Here is a 7,719-nt window from a genome sequence, read left to right on the forward strand (position 1 = left end):
CCCCTCTCTCTCGTTTCTAATCTCTCCATAGATTGATCTTGGTGATGCATATAAATTTTTTAATTTCTGCAACGATCCCCAAGAGTGGCATCATGAGCTAGGTCTATGCGTAGTTTCTATGCATGAGTAGAACACAAGTTGTTGTGGGCGTCGATTTTGTCAATTTACTTGCCGTTACTAGTCTTATCTTGATTCGGCGGCATCGTGGGATGAAGCGGCCCGGACCGACCTTACACGTACGCTTACGTGAGACAGGTTCCACTGACTGACATGCACTAGTTGCATAAGGTGGCTAGCGGGTGTCTGTCTCTCCTACTTTAGTCAGATCGGATTCGATAAAAAAAGGGTCCTTATGAAGGGTAAATAGCAATTGGCATATCACATTGTGGTTTTGGTGTAGGTAAGAAACGTTCTTGCTAGAAACCTATAGCAGCCACGTAAAAACTTGCAACAACAATTAGAGGACGTATAACTTGTTCTTGCAACATATGCCGTGTGATGTGATATGGCCAAAAGGATGTGATGAATGATATATGTGATGTATGAGATTGATCATGTTCCTGTAATAGGAATCACGACTTGCATGTCGATGAGTATGACAACCGGTAGGAGCCATAGGAGTTGTCTTAATTTATTGTATGACCTGTGTGTCAGTGAAAACGCCATGTAATTACTTTACTTTATTGCTAACCGTTAGCCATAGTAGTAGAAGTAACACTTGGCGAGACAACTTCATGAAGACACGATGATGGAGATCATGATGATGGAGATCATGATGTCATGCCGGTGACAATGATGATCATGGCGCCCCGAAGATGGAGATCGAAAGGAGCAAAATGATATTGTCCATATCATGTCACTATTTGATTGCATGTGATGTTTATCATGTTTTACATCTTATTTTCTTAGAACGACGGCAACATAAATAAGATGATCCCTCATAAAATTTCAAGAAAGTGTTCCCCCTAACTGTGCACCATTGCGAAAGTTCGTTGTTTTGAAGCACCACGTGATGATCGGGTGTGATAGATTCTAACGTTTGCATACAATGGGTGTAAGCCAGATTCACACATGCAAAACACTTAGGTTGACTTGACGAGCCTAGCATGTACATACATTGCCTCGGAACACAAGAGAGCGAAAGGTCAAACATGACTCGTATAGAAGATACGATCAACATGAAGATGTTCACCGATGATGACTAGTCCGTCTCACGTGATGATCGGACACGACCTAGTTGACTTGGATCATGTATCACTTAGATGACTAGAGGGATGTCTATCTGAGTGGGAGTTCATTAAATAATTTGATTAGATGAACTTAATTATCATGAACTTAGTCTAAAATCTTTGCAATATGTCTTGTAGATCAAATGGCCCACGCTAATGTTGCCCTCAACTTCAACGCATTCCTAGAGAAAACCAAGCTGAAAGACGATGGTAGCAACTATACAGACTAGGTCTGGAACTTGAGGATCATCCTCATAGCTGCCAAGAAAGCATATGTCCTAGAAGCATCGCTAGGTGAAGCACCCGTTTTCCCAGCAACTCAAGATGTTATGAACGTCTGGCAGTCATGTAGTGATGATTACTCCTTGGTTCAGTGCGGCATGCTTTACAGCTTAGAACCGGGGCTCCAAAAGCATTTTGAGCAGCACGGAGCATATGAGATGTTCCATGAGCTGAAAATGGTTTTCCAAGCTCATTCCCGGGTCGAGAGATATGAAGTCTCCGACAATTTCTACAGTTGTAAGATGGAGGAGAATAGTTCTGTCAGCGAGCACATACTCAAAATGTCTGGGTTGCACAACCGCTTGTCTCAGCTAGGAGTTAATCTCCCGGATGACGCGGTCGTTGACATAATCCTTCAGTCGCTTCCACCTAGCTACAAGAGCTTTGTGATGAATTTCAATATGCAAGGGATGGAGAAAACCATTTCTGAGGTATATTCAATGCTGAAATCAGTGGAGGTGGAGATCAAAAAGGAACATCAAGTGTTGATGGTCAATAAAACCACTAGTTTCAAGAAAGGCAAGGGTAAGAAGAACTTCAAGAAGGACGGCAAGGGAGTTGCCGCGCCCGGTAAGCCAGTTACCGGGAAGAAACCAAAGCATGGACCCAAACCTGAGACTGAGTGCTTTTATTACAAGGGAAATGATGACTGGAAGCGGAACTGCCCCAAGTACTTAGCGGACAAGAAGGCCGGAAACACCAAAGGTATATGTGATATACATGTTATTGATTTGTACCTTACCAGTACTCGTAGTAGCTCCTGGGTATTTGATACCGGTGCGGTTTCTCATATTTGTAACTCAAAATAGGAGCTGCGGAATAAGCGGAGACTGGCGAAGGATGAGGTGACGATGCGCGTCGGGAATGGTTCCAAGGTCAATGTGATCACCGTCGGCACGCTACCTCTACATTTACCTACGGGATTAGTTTTAAACCTCAATAATTGTTATTTAGTGCCAGCTTTGAGCATGAACATTGTATCTGGATCTCGTTTAATGCGAGATGGCTACTCATTTAAATCCGAGAATAATGGTTGTTCTATTTATTTGAGAGATATGTTTTATGGTCATGCCCCGCTGGTCAATGGTTTATTCTTATTGAATCTCAAACGTGATGTTACAGATATTTATAGTGTGAGTACCAAAAGATGTAAGGTTAATAATGATAGTCCCACATACTTGTGGCACTGCCGCCTTGGTCACATTGGTGTCAAACGCATGAAGAAGCTCCATGCAGATGGACTTTTGGATACTCTTGATTATGAATCATTTGACACATACGAACCACGCCTCATGGGCAAGATGACCAAGACTCCGTTATCCAGAACAATGGAGCGAGCAAACAACTTGTTGGAAATTATACATACTGATGTGTGCGGTCCAATGAGCGTTGAGGCTCGCGGTGGCTATCGTTATGTTCTCACTCTCACTGATGACTTGAGTAGATATGGGTATGTCTACTTAATGAAACACAAGTCTGAGACCTTTGAAAAGTTCAAGGAATTTCAGAGTGAGGTGGAGAATCAATGTGACAGGAAAATAAAGTTCTTACAATCAGATCGTGGGGAGAATATTTGAGTCATGAATTTGGTATGCACTTAAGGAAATGTGGAATTGTTTCACAACTCACGCCACCTGGAACACCTCAGCGTAATGGTGTGTCTGAACATCGTAATCGCACTCTATTGGATATGGTGCGATCTATGATGTCTCTTACAGATTTACCGCTATCATTTTGGGGATACGCTTTAGAGACAGCCACATTCACTTTAAATAGGGCACCGTCTAAATCAGTTGAGACGACACCATATGAATTATGGTTTGGGAAGAAACCTAAGCCATCATTTCTAAAAGTTTGGGGATGCGATGCTTATGTCAAGAAACTTCAACCTGAAAAGCTCGAACCCAAGTCGGAAAAATGCGTCTTCATAGGATACCCTAAGGAAACCATTGGGTATACCTTCTACCTCAGATCCGAAGGTATGATCTTTTTTGCCAAGAACGGGTCCTTTCTGGAGAAAGAGTTTCTCTCAAAAGAAGTAAGTGGGAGGAAAGTAGAACTTGATGAAGTACTGTCTCTTGAACCAGAAAGTAGCACAGCTCAAGAAGATGTTTCTATGGTGCTCTTGATAACCCGCAAGTATACAGGATAGTTGTAGCCTCTTTCGATAAGTAAGAGTGTTGAACCCAATGAGGAGCTAAAGGTAGAACAAATACTGTCTCAAGTCCTATCGGCCACTGATACGACTCTACGCATGCTTGACATTCGCTTTACCTAGAACAAGTATGAAACTAGAAGTACTTTGTAGGCGTGATAGGATAGGTTTGCAAGATAATAAAGAGCACGTAAATATAAACTAGGGGCTGTTTAGGAAAAGATGCAATAAAGTAAATATAGCGAGTGTGGAAAAGTGGTGGTAGGAGTTGTCAAATTGTCCCTAAGCAATTGACTATGTTACTAAACCGGTAATCACTATTGCAATTCTATTTGAGGGAGAGTCATAAGCTAACATACTTTCTCTACTTGGATCATATGCACTTATGATTGGAACTCTAGCAAGCATCTGCAACTACTAAAGATTCATTAAGGTAAAACCCAACCATAGCATTAAAGCATCAAGTCCCCTTTATCCCATACGCAAACAACCTACTTACTCGGGTTTGTGCTTCTGTCACTCACGCCACCCACCATAAGCAAATCATAAACATATTGCAACACCCTACAGCGGGAATCCCTCACGCTTGCACGACACGGAGGGCACCATAGGACAACACCAATAATAAAACATGCAACTCAAACCAATCATAGCAATTCATCAATCACCGATAGGACAACAAAAATCTACTCAGACATCATAGGATGGCAACACATCATTGGATAATAATATGAAGCATAAAGCGCCATGTTCAAGTAGAGGGTACAGCGGGATGCGGGAGAGTGGACCGCTAGATATAGATGGGGGAAGGTGATGGAGATGTTGGTGAAGATGGCGGAGGTGTTGGTGAAGATCGCGCTGATGATGATGGCCCCCGGTAGCGCTCCGGCGCCACTGGAAGCAAGGGGGAGAGAGGCCCCCTTCTTCTTCTTATTCCTTGACCTCCTCCCTAGATGGGAGAAGGGTTTCCCCTATGGTCCTTGGCTCCCATGGCTTGGGAGGGGCGAGAGCCCCTCCGCAATTGGATCTATCTCTCTGTTTCTGCGTTCTCCGATTCTGCCCCTTCACCGTTTCCTTTATATCTGGAGATCCGTAACTCCGATTGGGGTGAATCTTTCGCCCAGAGTTTTCTCATAAAATTAGCTTTCTTGCGGCAAATGAAGAGCATCAACTGCCTTACGGGTGACCCACGAGAGTGCTAGGCGCGCCCAGGGGGGGTGGGCGCGCCGGCCACCTCGGACAATGTTTCGCATTGATTCTTCCTCTAGAAAATCCCAAATATTCCAAAATAATTCTCCATCCGTTTTTATCCTGTTTGGATTCTGTTTGATATGGGGTTTCTGCGAAAGATAAAACATGCAACAGACAGGAACTGGCACTGGGCACTGGATCAATATGTTAGTCCCAAAAATAGTATAGAAAGTTGTCAAAAGTATATGAAAGTTGTAGAATATTGGCATGGAACAATCAAAAATTATAGGTACGACGGAGACGTATTAGCATCCCCAAGCCTATATCCTGCTCATCCTCGAGTAGGTAAATGATAAAAAAGATAATTTTTTTTGATGTGGAATGCTACCTAGCATAATCTTGATCATATGTCTAATCATGGCATGAATATTAAGACATGAGTGATTCAAAGCAATAGTCTATCATTTGACATAAAAACAATAATACTTCGGGCGTACCAATAAAGCAAACATGTCTTTTCAAAACAACAAGGCCAAAGCAAGCTTATCCCTACAAAATCATATAGTTTGGCCATGCTTCATTTTCGTCACACAAAATGCTCCCACAACCCCGATGACAAGCCGAGAAATTGGTTCATACTTTTTAACGCGCTTCAGCTTTTTCAACCCTCACGCAATACATGAGCGCAAGCCATGGATATATCACTATAGGTGGAATAGAATGTAATGATGGAGGTTATGTGGAGAAGACAAAAAGGGAGAAAGTCTCACATCGACGCGGCTAATCAACGGGATATGGGGATGCCCATCAATTGATGTCAATGTGAGGAGTAGGGATTGCCATGCAACGGATGCACTAAGAGCTATAAATGTATGAAAGCTCAACAAAAGAAACTAAGTGGGTGTGCATCCAACTTGCTTGCTCATGAAGACCTAGGGCATTTGAGGAAGCCCATCGTTGGAATATACAAGCCAAGTTATATAATGAAAATTCCCACTAGTATATGAAAGTGACAACATAGGAGACAATCTATATGAAGAACATGGTGCTACTTTGAAGCACAAGTGTGGAAAAAGAATAGTAACATTGCCCCTTTTCTGTTTTTTCTTTTTTCGGTGGGCTTCTTTGGCCCCCTTTTTTGTTTAGGCTTCTTTGGTTTTTTCCTTTTTTTTCTTTTTTTCTTTTTTCTTTTTTTCATGGGGTAATGCTCTATAATGATGATCATCACACTTTTATTTACTTACAACTCAATATTACAACTCGATACTAGAACAAAGATATGACTCTATATGAATGCTTCCGGCGGTGTACCGGGATGTGAAATGATCTAGCGTAGCAATGACATCAAAAAACGGTCAAGCCATGAAAACATCATGCTAGCTATCTTACGATCATGCAAAGCAATATGACAATACATGCTCAAGTCATGTATATGATGATGATGGAAGTTGCATGGCAATATATCTCGGAATGGCTATGGATGCCATAATAGGTAGGTATGGTGGCTGTTGTGAGGAAGATATAATGAGTCTTATGTGTGATAGAGCGTATCATATCACGGGGTTTGGATGCACCGGAGAAGTTTGCACCAACTCTCGAGGTGAGAAAGGGCAATGCACGGTACCGAAGAGGCTAGCAATGATGGAAAGGTAAAAGTGCGTATAATCCATGGACTCACATTAGTCATAAAGAACTCATATACTTATTGCAAAATTTTATTATCCCTCGAAGCAAAGTACTACTACGCATGCCCCTAGGGGGATAGATTGGTAGGAAAAGACCATCGCTCGTCCCCGACCTCCACTCGTAAGGAAGACAATCAAAGAAACACCCCATGCTTCAAATTTGTCACACAATGGTTACCATACGTGCATGCTACGGGACTTCCAAACCTCAACACAAGTGTCTCTACAATCCACAACCACCCACTAGCATGACTCTAATATCACCATCTTTATATCGCAAAACTATTGCAAGGAATCAAACATATCATATTCAGCGATCTACAAGTTTATGTAGGATTTTATGACTAACCATGTGAATGACCAAATCCTGTCATCTCTCTAAATTGATATAAGTGAAGCAAGAGAGTTTAATTCTTTCTACAAAAGATATGCCCACGCTCTAACAAATATAAGTGAAGCAAAAGAGCATTCTACAAATGGCGGTTTTCTATGTGAAGAGAAACAGGCAATCCAAACTTCAAATGATATAAGTGAAGCACATGAAGCATTCTATAAAGCCATACTCAAAAGATTTAAGTGAAGTGCAATGAGCATTCTATAAATCAACCAAGGACTATCTCATACCAGCATCGTGCATAAAAGAAAAGTGAAAACTAAATGCAAAAGATGCTCCAAGACTTGCACATAATGCACGAACGAAACGAATCCGAAAACATACCGATACTTGTTGAAGAAAGAGGGGATGCCTTCCGGGGCATCCCCAAGCTTAGACACTTGAGTATCCTTGAATATTTACTTTGGGTGCCTCAGGCATCCCCAAGCTTAAGCTCTTACCTCTCTTCCTTTTCCTCATATCGAGACCTCCTCGATTAGACACTTCATCCACACAAAACTTCAACAGAAAACTCGGTAAGATCCGTTAGTATAATAAAGCAAATCACCACTCTAAGTACTGTAGCAAACCAATTCATATTTTGTTTTCGCATTGTGTCTACTGTAATATAGCTTTTCCATGGCTTAATCCACTGAACTAAATTGATAGTTTCATCAAAACAAGCAAACTATGCATCAAAAACAGAATCTGTCAAAAACAGAACAGTCTGTAGCAATCTGAACATTCTCCATACTTACGGTACCCCAAAAATTCTACCAAAATTATAAAAAATAAGAAAGTTCT

The sequence above is a fragment of the Triticum dicoccoides genome, chromosome 5B (assembly GCF_002162155.2).
Source record: "Triticum dicoccoides isolate Atlit2015 ecotype Zavitan chromosome 5B, WEW_v2.0, whole genome shotgun sequence".
Taxonomy (NCBI): Eukaryota; Viridiplantae; Streptophyta; class Magnoliopsida; order Poales; family Poaceae; genus Triticum; species Triticum dicoccoides.